The sequence below is a fragment of the Ochlerotatus camptorhynchus genome, unplaced genomic scaffold (assembly GCF_037179485.1).
Source record: "Ochlerotatus camptorhynchus isolate MF236.1 unplaced genomic scaffold, CSIRO-AGI_Acam_v1.1 ptg000070l, whole genome shotgun sequence".
In the NCBI taxonomy this organism is placed as follows: domain Eukaryota; kingdom Metazoa; phylum Arthropoda; class Insecta; order Diptera; family Culicidae; genus Ochlerotatus; species Ochlerotatus camptorhynchus.
The window spans coordinates 3,681,411-3,698,769 of record NW_027040560.1 but is presented as its reverse complement, the minus strand read 5'-3'; positions in this window follow the sequence as shown (position 1 = coordinate 3,698,769).

The following is a 17,359-nucleotide window of genomic DNA, read 5'->3' as shown; positions in this document are numbered from 1 at the left end:
TAAAAGGCTAGTTGCCAGTTGCTTTAAAGGCTAGTTGCCTCCCTAAGCGGACCCCAGCATCCTAACTCTTCTGTTAATCCACTTAATGCTACTAGGCTGTCTAAATGTTCTTATTTAAGTTCGTTTGATGATTATGATATCTCTAGTCTAATTTAATAAATTGGTCAAGCGAGGGTTAACAGGGAGAGCAAACGTGATCCACAAGTTTATAGGTGTAGTTGTCTTTGTCCGTCGCATTTCATTTGTATATCTGTTTCGTCGTAGGAGATCTCTTGATAAGAGATTAGAGATAAAGGCTATTGAGAGTCTTCGGACTCTCACTAGCCAGCTGATCATGTAGGTAGGAGAATAAAGTTAGTTAACATCATACCGCCGGGGAATAAACTCGTCCTTCATAGATCCGTAATAAAACAGTTTTTGTGAAGCTAAGTGTTTCATGTTCAGTGCATTTCAAGAACATTTTTGTTAAGAGTGTCCGAAAGCGATCCAGTCCCCGTGCGCGCATAAACATTTTGGTCCTTCGAACCGGATCCGTAGGACGGTCAGGATCGGTTTGTGGACACTTGTGTCGAGGACAGTTGTCTATGTAAAGACGAACTCTGGACAGTGCTCGTTCGTTTTGGTTTGAAAAGCGGCATCGGTGAAAACGGAAGACAAAGGCCGGAGTGAATGGTGAACCATTTTGGAAGCTGCAGTTCGCCATCACAGGAAGATTCGAAGCGCCATTTCGTGGCACGGACAGAGCCCTCTTTTGTGGCACAATAGGTGCGCCATCGCAGGATTACGGCGGCGCCATCGAGATTGCAGATGCTGTATACGAGGAAACCGATTGATGGAGTTTGGCGCAATTGAAATAAAGCAGGAAAGTGTTGTGCATGTAACGGTGGCTTAATGCATGTGGCTGAACATAAAATTTCTGAATCGCATGTGAGTCTCTGATTTCTTTGGTACGGTGCATGAGTTGTGTCCGCTGATCTGTTTGGTCTCGATGTTCTGCTGGGTTGTTTGGCTGTTATTTTCCTTTTTGATTGATTCCCCCTCGTTGCTGTCGATTGGGTTGAAAGTTCGATCGCGGATACGCGTAAGTGGAACGTCGAGTCGATCTGTCAATACTGTGATAGTTTTTTGCCAGTGCAAGTGATTGATAAGTTTTGAATAAAAGTGATCAGTGATGAGTGCTGGATTAAGAAATTTGTTGAAGCGAGAGCGCTTTCTTCAACAAAAGTTAGATATAGTTGAGAAGTTTGTGCAACATTTCGATAACGATAGAGACGAGTGTCAGATTGAAGTTCGAGTGCAAAGTTTGGATGCTGTTTATGCGGAATTCTTCACATTACGTGAGAAGATCGAAGTGCTGCTCGATGACGACGATGAAGAAGCAAGCGATGCTGAACAAGCTGGACCCAAGAGAAAGGCTGCTCGGGAACAGGAGAATTTCCATACTGTCGAAAAGTTCGAAAACCGTTTCTGCAAGCTGAAGTCGGATCTGTTGAAGCTACTTCCTGCCAAAGAACCAATCCCGCACAATAATCACCATCCCCAAACAACAACAACATTTTCCAAGGTCAAGCTTCCCGAAATCAGTTTGCCATCATTTAGTGGCAAATTGCGTGAGTGGGTGATGTTCCGTGATACTTTTCAGAGTTTGATTCATCAGAATGCGCAGTTGAACCCAATGGACAAATTCACTTACCTGAAGTCATCGCTTACGGGAGATGCTTTGAAGGAAATCAATACCATCGAACTCTCCGCTGCAAATTATGAGGTTGCATGGAAGGTACTTCAAGATCGATACGAGAATAAAAAACTCATTGTGAAGGCGTACCTGGATGCCCTGTTTTCGCTAGAGCCACTCAAAAAGGAGTCATACGATGGATTGAACCACCTCATCAGTGAGTTTGAAAAGAACTTGCAGATGTTGGACAAGATCGAAGAACAAACTGCCAATTGGAGCACTATTCTTGCGTATATGATGTGCTCTAGACTGGATACAGCAACATTGCGTTTATGGGAAGCTAATCACAACAGCAAAGAAGTACCAACGTACCAGAATCTGATGACTTTCCTGCGCAATCAGTGTTCGGTATTACAATCAATTGCTCCACCGAAATCTACCAGTTCCGATCAACGTCAGTCGAAGGTTGCGGTTTGCCATGCTGCAGTGAAGATGCCCAACAGATGTCCTTTTTGCGGTGAATCCTGGCACACACCATTCCAATGTGCCAAGTTCCAGAAAATGAAGATCACGGAGCGGAATGAAGCGGTCGTCAGGAGTAAGCTGTGCCGAAATTGTTTGCACCCTGGTCATTGGTCACGAACGTGCGAGAAAGGAGTTTGTCACCACTGCAGGCAAAAACATCACTCAATGCTACATATAAACACGGTAAGATCCTCCGTTCCACACGCGCAGAACAGAAATTCTGATTCAAATCCACCACAACGACAGCCACAGCCACACTCACAGCAACCGAACCAACAAGCACACTCTCTGCCAAGTAATGCATCCACCAACACTGAAAACTCACAACGCACAAACATACAGCCAACAGGTCAAGCATCCACAAGCCAGAATTATGTTGCACTCCCCAAAACACCTACACACAACATTCTCTTGTCAACGGCACTCATTCGAGTTAAAGACCGTTTTGGAAATGTCATGCTAGCTCGAGCATTGTTGGATTCTTGCTCTCAACATTGCTTGATGACCAAGGAGTTCTCGAACAAACTCAAATTTCGAGTCTCACCCACCTATCTGTCTGTGCAAGGAATTGGCTCAGCACAGAGTGTATCAACGAAACGGGTCAGTGCAGGTGTTGCTCCAAGAACGCCAGAAATTTCACCCTTCGAAGAAGAAATGCAGTTTTTCGTTCTGCCGAAGCTCACTATATCGTTGCCTACTGCCAGCTTCAATCCGTCGGAGTGGAACCTTCCCGAGTCATCGTTCCTAGCAGATCCAGACTTCTACCAATCTGGTCCGGTAGACGTAATCATCGGGGCAGAATACTATTTGGATCTTTTGGAGGATGGACAGCTAAGGGCAACGGACAAAGGACCCACATTGCAGAATACTGTATTTGGGTGGATCGTGTCTGGTCGAGTACCGGATAGCCCAATCAACGATTCGCGTTCCGTTACTAATGTCTGCTCAACTGCTGAGTTACATGACCAGCTAACCAGATTCTGGGAAGTCGAAACCTGTCGAACCATCAGCACACATTCCGTAGAAGAATCAGCTTGCGAGGATTTATTTGCGAAGACAACTGTACGCGATGAAAACGGGAGATTCATCGTCACTCTGCCGAAAAAGGATTTCCTCATCGAGAAACTTGGCGAATCAAGATCCACTGCAGTACGAAGACTGCTTAGCTTGGATCGTAGATTTTCAGCAAACCCCGAGCTGAGGAATATGTACTCGGAATTTATTCAGGAGTATCTGGACATGGGACACATGGTTGAAGTTTTCGAAGAGAATGCTGACAATGGAATTGGATATTATATGCCACATCATGCAATTCTGAAGCCCGAAAGCACTACAACGAAGCTGCGAGTAGTCTTTGACGCCTCCTGCAAAACGTACGTCAACAGGAGTCTCGTTAAATGATGCTTTAATGGTCGGACCTGTCGTACAGGATGAATTGGTCAACTTAAATCTACGCTTTCGTCTCCATCGCTTTGCAGTCGTAGCTGATGTTGCCAAAATGTACCGCATGATTGGTGTATGTGGCCCAGATCGGAAACTCCAGAAGATTGTATGGTTGGGTCCCGACAATCAAATCATCCGAACGTTTGAATTGACCACCGTAACTTACGGAACCGCATCCGCTCCCTATCTGGCTACAAGGTGTCTGCTGATGCTAGCAGAAGATGGAAAGCAGTCACATCCAGTAGCGGCAGCAGTGCTGAAACACGACTTCTACGTCGATGATATGCTATCTGGTGTTGACGACATAGAAGATGGTAAACAATTCGTCAATGAAATGGTAGACTTGATGCATTCTGCAGGTCTTACGCTGAGAAAGTGGAATTCAAATTGCGAGGAGATTTTGTTGCACGTTCCGGAGCATCTGCGGGACGATCGGACTATTTTGACCCTAGAATCAGCTGATTCCACAGTAAAGACTCTGGGATTGCAGTGGGAACCACGGACGGATTGCTATCACTTCAGCATACCGAAATGGACTGAATCAGGAATCATAACCAAGCGAATTGTTCTCTCGGACATCTCTAGATTGTTCGATCCTCTGGGATTGATTGGTCCTGTTATCGTTCAAGCCAAACTGTTCTTCCAGGAATTGTGGAAGCGTGAATGTAACTGGGATGATCCACTGAGCAACGATCTACTAGAAACATGGCTGGAGTATCGGAGAAACATGATCGGATTGGATGGATTAACGGTTCCACGCTGGGTTGGAGTTACAAAATCATTGAAAAGGGTTGAGTTACATGGATTCTGCGATGCTTCGAAGAAAGCCTATGGGGCTTGCATCTACATGAAGACCATTTCGGAAGATGACACAGTTGAAGTTCGCTTGTTCACTACCAAATCTCGAGTTGCTCCTCTCGAAAATCTCAAGAAAAAGAAGACATCTCTTTCAATACCTCGCCTCGAACTCTCATCAGCACTCCTACTCGCACACCTTTTCGAGAAGGTCATCAACAGCATTCGCATGACTGAGGAATCGTACTTCTGGACGGATTCCACTTGAAACACTGGTTGGCATCGATACCATCCAGATGGAAAGAGTTTGTGGCAAATCGCGTATCAGAAATCCAGCACATCACCAAGGACGGAACCTGGAATCACGTTTCCGGGACGGAGAATCCAGCAGATATTATATCTCGTGGAATGGCTCCACCACAGCTGCAGTACGAATCCCTTTGGTGGCATGGACCTCACTGGCTGTTGCAAGATGAAGCAAACTGGCCAACATCCGAGCCAAATCAGAGCGAACTCCATCCGTCGATTCTGGAGGAAAGGAGCGTAGTAGCCGCAGCATTGCAAGGAATAGAACCAAGTGAAATATTCAGTCTACGTTCATCATTAAGAGATCTCGTATGGTTGATAGCGTACATTCGGCGGTTCAGCTTCAACGCCAAGGTTGCCAATCGAGGATGTCGGAAACAAGGTTCTCTAACGCTCGTCGAACGCGACGATGGACTTCGAATGCTGGTACGCTTGGCACAGAAGGAATGCTTCCCCCAAGAGTATGCTGATTTGTTGAAAGATCGCGAAGTTCAAGGTTCTTCGAGAATTGCATCTCTGAATCCAAAGATTGTAGATGGCATTATATGCGTTGGCGGCCGGCTACGAAACGCTAAGATTCCAACAAGTAGAAAGCATCCGTACATATTAGATCATCGTCATCCTCTTACCATGCTCATCATGACTGAGTACCACGAGAATCTATTTCACGCTGGCCAGCAACTACTGGTCTCATCTGTACGTGGGAAGTACTGGCCTACAAACATCCGAAATCTAGCGAGAAAAGTAATCCACGACTGCGTACGCTGCTTTCGTACCAAACCGAAGGTTCATGAGCAGCTAATGGCTGACCTTCCGTCGGAGAGGGTAACACCATGCACTCCCTTTCAACGTGTTGGCATCGACCTTTGTGGTCCATTTCTGGTCGCTTATCCTCAGCGCCGGGCTCGCCCTGTGAAATGTTTCGTCGTCGTCTTCATTTGCCTAGTCACGAAAGCTGTGCACCTGGAGTTAGTGGCTGACCTAACAACACAAGCTTTTCTAGCTTCCCTCAGGCGATTTTCGTCTCGACGTGGAAAACCTGTCATCATTATGTGCGACAATGCCAAAAACTTTGTCGGAGCCAAACGAGAGTTAGAACAACTACGCAAACTCTTCATCAGCCAGGAATTCCAAGACAGCGTGACCAGAGATGCAGCGAACGACAATATCGAATTTCGTTTCATTCCCGCGCGCTCACCCAACTTCGGAGGTTTGTGGGAGAGTGCTGTAAAATCGTTCAAAACGCTACTGAAGAGAACGATAGGGTCACGAAGCTTGCTGTACGACGAATTTCAGACTGTTCTCACACAGATCGAATCAGTTCTGAATTCTCGTCCGCTAACCCCACTCAGCAACGACGCGAGTGACTACGAAGCTCTCACACCGGGTCATTTCCTCATCCAACGTCCGCTGACAGCAATTCCGGAACCCAGTCTCGGTGGATTACCAGAAAATCGCTTATCGGCATGGCAGAAAGTGCAACATTTGGTTCAATGCTTATGGAGGAAATGGTCGACACAATATCTGTCCAATCTACACAACCGTACAAAGTGGACCAAACAGCGAGATAACGTGAAGATTGGAACAATGGTGGTGCTGAAAGACGAAAATCAACCCCCGTTGAAGTGGCAACTGGGACGTGTCTCTGAAGTTCATGCTGGAAACGACGGAAACATTCGGGTAGTGACTGTTCGCACGAAAGATGGCAGCTACAAGCGAGCGATCTCCAAGATCTGCGTGCTGCCAATCTCTGATAATTTACCATCTTCATCAGGGGAGAACTAGGTCTCCTCCAACGGCGGAGGTCGAAAGGCCTCCGCATACCAGTTAAGTTATGTAATGTTTTGAATTTCAAAAAGTTAATCGGCTCATTTTTCATTCGTAGCCACAATTTCCCTGAGTTTCGACTCCACTCTGTCGAAACCGTGGATGTCACTATTCCGATTATGTCTCCAAAAGTCAAGGTAACCTGTTTTGTTCTGGTGGTGGTTCTATTTGCATGAAGGGTGCATGAAGCAGTCGGGCTGAACCTAGTTCAGCATGTCCAACCATACATTCAGTGGCGTTAGTCGCTAGAGCAGTCACACGGACTGCTTGTTAAGAAACTCAGCTAAACATATCCCCACGTTTGGTAATTTGAGGTACACGTACGCGAAACATCGACGGAGGAAGAAGAGCGCTATTCATCCTCCAGGGCTCTACGCAGTAGTCGTAGGCGGGTATGGCCATCTCGTTCAACGGTCTCAGCTATGTAGCAGTCCAACCAAGGTCTTCGTAGTTCGTCAGCAAGTTCCTACGGATTATCAACGTCGGGTCAAGTGTATCATCGTCGCCGATCGGGCGTTCGCGGAGGCCAGATGGCCTCCGTTCCAGGCAAGTCTCTGTTTAGTTCAAAAATTCAGTTTAAAAAGCACCAGTTCATTTGTTTCATAGATCAGCCATCCACCATCGAGGACATCGGAGAACGCATATGAAGGGAAGAAATGCCGCCTCAGAACACACCATCCAGCAACAAATCCAATATCAGCATACTCAAGCAAGCGGAATCGTCCTGAAATACAAAGTCAGTTAGCCAAGAAACAGCATAAATCAACACCACAGCAGCGAAGAAAGAGTTCAGCATCGAAACGAAACTCCACACCGAACGACATCAGCAGCAATGTTTACAACCGTAAATGGGTCAAGGTCGAGCAACGGTCATCGGAGCAGCAGCAGCAGAACAATAGATCAATACCAGTGGCAGCAGTGAATAGAAGATGTATATATCGGTCATCTCGGCAATCGGCAGTGATAATTGTAGATAGAAGAAAATTTGTAGCAAAACAAAAATAAGCAGTAGCAAGAGTAAGAGAGTAGGTTGTAGAAATCCCATAGATTTCAAGGCGGCCGGCATGGTCAAGCGAGGGTTAACAGGGAGAGCAAACGTGATCCACAAGTTTATAGGTGTAGTTGTCTTTGTCCGTCGCATTTCATTTGTATATCTGTTTCGTCGTAGGAGATCTCTTGATAAGAGATTAGAGATAAAGGCTATTGAGAGTCTTCGGACTCTCACTAGCCAGCTGATCATGTAGGTAGGAGAATAAAGTTAGTTAACATCATACCGCCGGGGAATAAACTCGTCCTTCATAGATCCGTAATAAAACAGTTTTTGTGAAGCTAAGTGTTTCATGTTCAGTGCATTTCAAGAACATTTTTGTTAAGAGTGTCCGAAAGCGATCCAGTCCCCGTGCGCGCATAAACATAAATAATTGAAAATAAATAATTGAAATCTCTAATCTACCTACCATGCATTATTAAGTACCTGCACTTGTGAATGTAATCTAAAATTTAACGTGTTTCAAGTTGTTTTTGACTTTGACCTATATTTAATATATATTAGTTCGTCCCAGGTGACACCTTCATGTGACTAAAATGCTTCACTTTGAAGTTAGTTTCCTAGCTGATTTTAAAATTACATAGGGTATATGCTTCAACTACGCTCACACGTTTCCACTATGTCGCACCATAAAAATACGTATGGTTATGTCACAATAGAAGCACGCCACAGTGGAAATCCCGAGCCATAGTTCAAACACTTATCCCAAATCAAAATGAAGTACATATAAGATTAGTTGCAATACCATGTACAAAAATGGTGTTTAACATTGTTCCCTGAGTAATACTTCAATGAAAACAACAATGAAAGCTTGTCACGCAAATAGAAGGAGCACCGTTGGGCACTTTCTGAAATATTTCAATAGTATAATTCCCTTGCAAACCCAAATAAATCTATCTGCGTAAAAATAAATAAAATAAGAGTGATTTGCGGCAAAACCCGCCAGTATCGCACCACCCAACGTCGGTGCCTATACGTAAGCGTACTACGACGCGGCTTTCAAATAAAGGAGTAACAAGTGTGATACTATCACTTCAGGCTAGAACTTTGGTTCTCTTATGCAATGGTTCATTAGAGAGGGGAAGCTCAGTAATCCTCATCGCATGTTCATGACGCCATGAGCCAACGATGCCGAACCTAAACCAACCGTCTCCAACGCTCCACTATGAAGCATAAGATTAGGCCCGCCCACCAACGTCCAGGTTAAAAAACTAGCCAAGGGGAGGGCAAGAGCTACTTCAATACCAAAATTCGAGGTTAAATTCGATTCAATTATAATAGACGACGATCTTCAGCTCTTGATCCGTCTGAAAAATGTCCGTAGGAGGCAATATGTATCAAAGAACACGCGATCCTGCCATGAAACTTATCTGGTGGGATTTGCAAAAACAAATAAACCCTTATGTGCGTGACGATTTTTCTACTCGTAAAAGGGTGACGGGGTACCCAAGCTTATTACGAAGCTGAGATAATAAGATAGAACCAAACAATGCACAGTGGGCAAAAAATTACAAAATAGCGACTAAATTGAATATCTCTGCTGCCAAACGGTTTCAGTCAACATTTTATACATATTCTCAAAGAAAAAACTCTGCTGAATCGATTGGTGGTTGTCGCATTGGCGTACAGAGATAGAGGGCCGGGATCAACCTGAATTCCCGGTAAAGTAGGAAATGTTACTATATATCTACATAATTTTACACTTTACTTAACGTATATTACTGGAAATTGATAGTACTAAGGCTCTGAACCATTTGGTGGATTATTTTAACTTTTGGTTAAAATTTGACAGATGAAAAGTTATCGATTAACCCTGCTATCCGAGTATGGTTATTTCTGACAGACAAGAAGTTAAATTTTGATAACCGTGGCTCGAAAACCGGTCGATCGACAGCACGGGGATTTTCGAACATAGAAAATAACTTTCGAAATGTCACTTTTAACCACGAGTTAAATTTAACTCAGCAAATGGTTCACAGCCTAAGTATGGTAGTGGCTGCTTCATGCAAATCATCCGTACAAGTAGACCGTTTTCACATCCAAATGCTTCAACGTCATTCCCTTCTTGCTACCAACGGCTAACAGCACCCGCAGTGTGGTGTTGCTGGATACCGGTGCGAAAATCTCGTCGTAATCAACTCCGGACTTTTGGGAATATCCCTGAGCTACTAGACGAGCCTTGTGTTTGATGCTGTCACCAGCTGCGTTCCTCTTCAGCTTATACACCCAGCGATAGCCATCAGGTAAGTTAACAAGCTCCCACGCCCATTATGTGCGTGAGATTTCAGCTCGTCAACCATTGCCGCTTTTCAACTTTCTTTCTGTTCACAGGTCACCGCTTCCTTCAAGAATCTTGGTTCGACCACCTCCGTATCCACAGACTCCGCAGCAAAAATCTCCTCAATCAGTCTCTGAGGCGCGACACCCTTAGTGACCTTCTCGAACGCCGTGCTATTTCGTCTAAAGGAAAGCCATGAAACGATTGGTTTCCTTCCGAAGCACTATCGTAGAACGATCCATTCAGATCCCGGCCGTCTTCTACCGATTCCATGAATTCTTCTACCGACTCCGAATTTTCTTCCGATGACGTTGAGGTTCCATCCGTCTCATCCCGAGACTCATCTCCTGATGGCAACACTAGCGGTACTTCCAGTACTCCTCCTGCTTCTAGACCCTGGATCCGAACAGCCTCTTTCGTATCGCATACCTCAAAGAACTTTGCATCCCTGGTAATCATAATCATATCCGTTTCAGAGTTCAAGGAACGATACGCCTTACGACCGTCAGCATACCCTACAAACACCAGCTTCTCAGCCTTGAGATCCAGCTTGTGCCGCTTCCTTGGGGATATGCACGTACGCTTTCGATCCGAAGATGTTTAGATGACCGTAGGAAGGTTTCTTCTTGTTCCACAGCTCAAACGGTGTCTTACAGACTGTAGATGACGGCAAACGATTCTGCAAATAGTTTGCAGTGCAAATCGCTTCGCCCCAGTACCTCTTGTTCAACCGTGACTCGGAAAGTACACACCGCAGTATCTCAACGAGATAGCGGTTCTTCCATTTTGCTTTGGTGAATACGGTGCCGTCTGCTCATGAACTATTCCGCGCTCCGTGAAAAACTTTCGCAACGAACCACCCGTGTACTCGCCACCACCGTCAGAACGAATCTTCTTGGGATAATGCCCTAACTTATTTTTCACCAGACTGCAGAAATCCCGGATTTTCTCTTCTACGTCCGACTTCCGACGCAACAGATGCACTACCGTGTAACGACTGTAATCGTCTACCAAAACGATGTAGAATCGATTACCACTTGGCGTTTCTTCTTCCATTGGACCGCCCTAGTCAGTGTGCACTAGATCTCCTACCCCGCTAGATTTGCTGTCCGACACTTTTGGGAACGACTCTCGAACCATCTTCCCCTCACAACACGGACCACACACCGACTGAACTTCACAAGGATCCACTTTTAACCCGTACCCCAGGTTATCACGTATTATTTTGTCTACAGCTTGCACATCGCGATGTCCGAAACGACGATGCCACAAATGACGACACAGGTCTGCATGTTTCGGATCAACCAGAAATGTCTTCTCCGGAGCTTGCTTCAAGTGGTACAGCCCTCCTTTACGCTGCCCAACTAGCACTGTATCTTCTCCTTTCAGGATATGGCACTCCGTTTTCCCAAACAGCACCCGAAAACCCAAATCTGTGATTTTACTCACCGACAGCAGGTTACCAGCGAGCGATGGAACATGCAGGACGTTTTCGAGCCGAACGTTCATCCTGATGCCATCTCCGTTTAATGAGACTAGCTCCGATAACACTTCCAGCTGACTTGATGGATTTTCCATCCGTCAGGCAGACCACCGTTGCCTTAGATTTATCCACACTATCCAGCAACGACGCGTCACTCGTCATATGTGCTGTGGCACCTGAATCCAGGTACCAGAAACCAGTTCTATTGGCTTCGCCTGCTGCCGAGCACGTTTCAAAAAAAGAACCGGATTTGATGGCCATACTCACCTTCTGACCATCTGTCTTCTCTTTTTCCCGCTTGTCCTGCGCTAATTTCCGGCAATCCCGCCGAAAATGTCCTTCCTTCTTGCAGTAATAACACAAGACTTTTTTTCACGTAGTGCTTACTTGCATACTTCGGTTTAGCTGTGTTCATTTTTTTTTTTTTTTTCCTTTGGTTTGTTTTTTCGTCGATCTTGTTTTCCGTGCTGAGCACCAATGCTACCGACGTGCCAGGAAGGCAGCTCCCACACCTGGACCCTACCTATCGACCCATCAACTCATGAACCGGGGACCAACGGCTTTACTTCCCATCCGAAGGAAGGCGTGATCAGAGATGTTATGCCTCAGAACATCCCGGCGGCGCCGACTGGGATTGAACCCAGGCCTGCTGGGGTGAGAGGTAATCACGCTTACCACTACACCACCGGCGCCGTTAGCTGTGTTCATGATTAGTGCCTTTTCACAAGTACTATCACTCTTACTTTCAGCACGACGTCGACCTTCGTCCAGCAGTTTACCTTTCACAAAGTCCACTGTGAGGTCTGCATCTGGTCGACTTTTAAGTGCCACGATCAAACTGTCGTACGATCTGAAAAGACTGGACAACATCAACGCAACGAACCAGTTTTCCTTGACTTCTTCCCCCAGCGCCACAAACCGAAGCCGAAGAGCCGCCATCTCCTTCAAATGTTCCGCCATATCACCGGTTTCCGTCATTCGGATGGTAATTAACTTACGCACTACGTGGATTATGCTGGACAGAGATGCACGCTCGTGGTAATCCTTCAACGCATCCCACATCTCCTTCGCCGTTTGCTTCTGCATAACGTGGATCAGCTGTGTGTCTTCCAATGCCAAGCCGATAACCGCTTGCGCCTTCTCATCGTTCAAGCTCCAGGTCGCATCAGCAGCCGCTGGCTTCGGATCGGTCACCACTCTCAGCAGCTTCTCCTTCGTTAGCAGCAAACGCATCTTGAATTTCCATACTGCGTAGTTACCGTCGTTCAACTTCTCATGTCACTTTCATGTCCGCCATCTTGTTTTCGACAAGCAAAACCCGGTCACTTTGCAAGCTACGATCCGATTCGTTTGACTCACAACTCCGGTGAAAAAAATCCACTACCGTTCCGCGAAAAACAAAACTCAAGCACATCCAACGATAACTGGGTCCATAACCTCTTGGTCTTAAGTTCCAGCGGAATGAAAGACCGAGTTTACTTTTGCGAATGATACAAAATGGCGCACACAGCAGAAGCCTGATGCTGTGCTCTCGCTCTGCTACCGTCTCTTTCGCTATCACTGTCACTACAGGATAGCTCTTTGTAGTGAAAGGTGGCATGACCGTTGTTACACCAACACTATTCTGCCGCAATGCGCATAACAGTCCTATGTAGATAGGAAATCCACAGGACATGGGACTGATATGCGAATAGCGGCAGTATTAGGAAAGCATGTTAATATAACGATTGTGTGAACTTACCTATGAATTCTGGGCTTACTTGTGTTGCTGAATCATCATCGATTGACTGGGGATGCTTTGTGGGTTGTCATTTTCGTTGCCTCGGACCGACCTCGTCATCATAATCGGTTCCTCTCAAGATGGGGTCCTCATCACTAAATCTGAGGAAATCTGATGGAACTAGGTCTTCTGAATCACTCTCCCAGTCCGAGTCGCTGCTTGTCTCAAATTCCGACTCCACGATGCTACTATACAGGTTTTTAGTGATTTGTTTGAATATTAACTGGATTATTTATATAGGGGAATTTACGTATTCTCGGCAACCTAAGCAGCGACCTTCTTTCTATAGCCTTTTTCTCTATGGAACGCACACATATGCAGTATTGGTTTGTTTACAATCTTTTGCTGCCAGCTGCTCTAACAATTTCAGTCAAAAGAATTGTCAAAAACTGTTTTGAAACGCTTTTACAAAGCTCCAAACTTCTCTTGTGAGAGCGAGTATTGTCGGCAACCAGTTTTTCTTCGGCAACCGTTCCATTTGAACTGCATGTAAATCTGCTGTTCTATTATCGGCAACTCGAAATCAGCTACAATTTGTAGTGCGTGTGTTTCATTTCAAGAAAACCCTGCTAGATTGCTTTTTCTCAGTGGTAAAAATATAGTCAAATTGAAGCTGAAAGCATAAAGAATCGTTTGCATGCATTCAGCGAAGTGTTTTCGTAAGAAAATCCAGTGAAAATAGTGTTTCAATTTGGGTTGCCGAAAATAGTCTGTCATGCCGAAGCCGTCATTTCCCCTATTGTTATTGTTATTGTGCCACACTGGAGCGGGTTTTGAGCCTGCTCGCCAGTGAAATGTTGATGACCAATTATACACCTTTCATGCAGCAATCAAATAGATAAAGTTGAGATGGCGCTTAGATAATGAATTATGCGAGTCGATTGAAATCAGCCGAATACTAAATGAGGGTTAAGTTGATCCTTAACATAGAAGCGTAGATGCATGCATAGGTGAAGGATAAGAGAAAGGAGAGGCAAAGGTGTTGAAATGCAGAATTAGATGTCGTCGAGATTGAATGCATATGTTTAAATATCGTTGATCCAGGTACCTATCGTATAAATTTCCATATTATTTAGTTATAATTATTGTCAACAATACTTACATTTCCATGAAGATGGTACTACCTATTTGACCTCTTTTTATTGTGATACCAACATATCACAGAAACCGACTTTGAAGCATCATTAACACTCGTTCCGAGAAGGGGCTTCTTCATCTTTAGGTTCGCTCACCACCCGGAATGAACGCTCGGTGCATCATAGATTTGATATGATTAGTAATATCAAATAGTGTTACATGCAAACGAAAAAGAGAATACAACCAGGATTAGTTGCTAAGAAATACCTAACAATGTATAGAGGTAAAGCTCAAAAATACAGTTTTAACTGATGGTACTTTATAAACATCAAACTCTCCAATATTGGACCCTGCCAACACACGGTTCCTGCACGGCAATGTGGCCAACTTTTCTCAATTTTTCAGCGTTATCCTAACGTAAACTTAATATTATCACCCATATGCCCGTCCACGCCCAAAACCCACTGTAACAACTACGGGTCATCATCGAAAGTACTTGCATTTTACTCAGGCACTTTTGAGCACTTTTGAATCACTCTCTCATACTCGAAATGTGTCACGACCAAATTGACACAGCGATACCCTATACGCGATCTGACCAAAGCTCAGCGTAAAACTCGTAATTAATATTCAACATATATTAATATGAAAAACAATCGTATCAATTACTCCCACAGTGCACATAATTTTATTCGGTCAATATTCCAAGCGTTCCAAAAAGAACATCGATTTGATTCGCTAAATTCTCCTTCAACCACTGATGCTCTCTAGGATCCAGTCCACATACAATGGCACCCGGATATAGGTCTTCGGAATGCTCTTCGCGATCGTACAATTGCTGGGCGCCATCATCGAATGTCCGTACAGAACAGCTCGGTCCACGCCTCCCTCGGGAACCATCGACACCAGCGGTGCTCCCATATGCTGCGTGCAGATGTAGTCAGGTCCTTGGGCTAGAGCGCAGAACATCTTGTCCGTTACCCATGGAATGTAGCCGTAGTCCTCGTAAATCTCTATGCAGTCGTCGGATTCGATAAACTCGGACCGAGTTTTGTACAGTTCCGTGGAGTAGCGATTGTTGTTGACGGTGATCTCGTACATTGATAGAATAAAACTAGACGGAAGGTTGTTGCGCAGGTTCTCCCGAATTGGAAGGCAGATCGGTTGAATGTTTTCTGGAAGAAGTAAATCATGTCAGTCGAATTTACTCACAATATGGACAGGCATTTATTGACCGGTGAATTTAACCCTCTCCACCAACCGCACCAGTCCAAGATCATGCGACCGGTAAGGTTTGTTAGCCTGTGGATGAGTGATGAACGGGAGCTCTGCCATGATGTTAACCGGACCGGCAGCACATTCTGAAACGGTGTTGCGAGTTCTTGGATCATTGAACGTGTCACAATCTCGGGGTTCGTTCATCGTGTGCTCTCCCAGTCGAACGGAATCTCTGTAAGAGAAGATAGTGAGGATAGTTAACTAGATTAACATTGATTCCGGTAGACCTACAAATCTGAGTGCTCCTTAGCTGTAAGACATCTAGCCGAGGTTAGCACATAACGGTTATTGATCAACGACCCTGTGCAATAAGGATCATTGTCCGCAGTAGCCTTGGAGGATAAAACCAGTGCCATCCAAGGGAATTCGAATACACCGGCACGGGAAGCTGTCTTCGTCGGTTGACTCCGCTTGGCAACTCCACATTCTAGAGGTAAGAGAATTGCATTCCGGTGGATGGGAATTCGTTCCACTTGATTTGGATCGCAGCAGACACTGTAGCGAATTCCACGAAGTTCACAAATCTTCTGATGATATGCGGTGAGCGTACTAGTAGTCAATACGGAAGACCTCAGGTTGTCGAAAATGTTCCTACACTGTTGAACTGGAACGCAGTTTCCATCTGATTGCCCAGGCACCGAGCAAGGTACGATTTCTGTAAAAAAAGGTCATTAGTTATTAAACACGTTGCATGAACCACCAGCAATACTTACTTTCAATTCCATACTCGTTACTAAAATCGGTATTGGTGACTTTTTCGATCCAATCCAAATACGGCAGCAACTTGGTGAACACGGAGTAGGTTGTAGAAAGGCAACGGTCATCACCATCCCTAGCTTTCGTGAAGGACACAAGACCTCCCAGGTACCAAGCGTCACCTCGTTCAAAGACGATTCCACCACCACTATCTCCATTGCAAGCTGAAGTACCATTCGTATAACCAGCACAGAACACCTTGCTGGTCAACACTCGACCGTACAGTTCCGGTTCTTTTCGCTTACACTCACGTTCCTCAATAACCGGCAGCTTTGCCAGCTTCAGCGTCGTCGACCGAATATCATTCTCGGTGAATCCCCATCCAACAACAGCGCCAATTTTACCCGGTTCCAAATCGATCTTTTTGCTGACACAAGCCGGCAAAATCGATTCACTGAATGGGACAGGATTTTCCAGTTCCAACAGAGCAATATCGTTCTTAAGTTCACTCATCGAATATTCAGAATGGGGATGAATCTTCAGCACGTTGAAGATCTTCCCATCGGGAGATCCAGCAGCGTTCACACCCAGCTGAACCGACAGTTTCAATTTTTTGTTTGGATTGTCAGGGTCTATCACGCAATGTGCTGCCGTGATTATGAACCGCTCACTGATCAGCGTTCCACCGCAGGTGTACTCCGGGTCACCGTTGGCCGCGTGGTGCCGAATCGCAGCGTGCCATGGCCAGTCGGTGATCTTGGCATCCATCCCGTTCACAATCAGCAGCGTGTTGGCATTCTTGGGGATACCGCATTGGAATTCAGCATTTTTGAACACCTCCGACGCTGAGGTAAGTCCCAGTACCAGAACCAATGGCAACAGTGCCACCATCAAGCTTACCATCTTCAACACCACGGGTATGTTTTGATCTCTGTGACCAACGGATCGCAACTGAGAGTCGCACATTCTCGGAATAATCTCTTATAGCGTCGTTGATCGTCTTTGGCGCCCACCCTAGGACTAGAAGGCGAGTCTCAAAAGCAGGTTTTGATTCGATTATCCTTTCTTCTTTCTTCTTCGCATTTCAAGCTTATTGCATATCGCATACTAGCTTATTGCGTGCTCTCAACTTAGTGTTCTAAATGCAC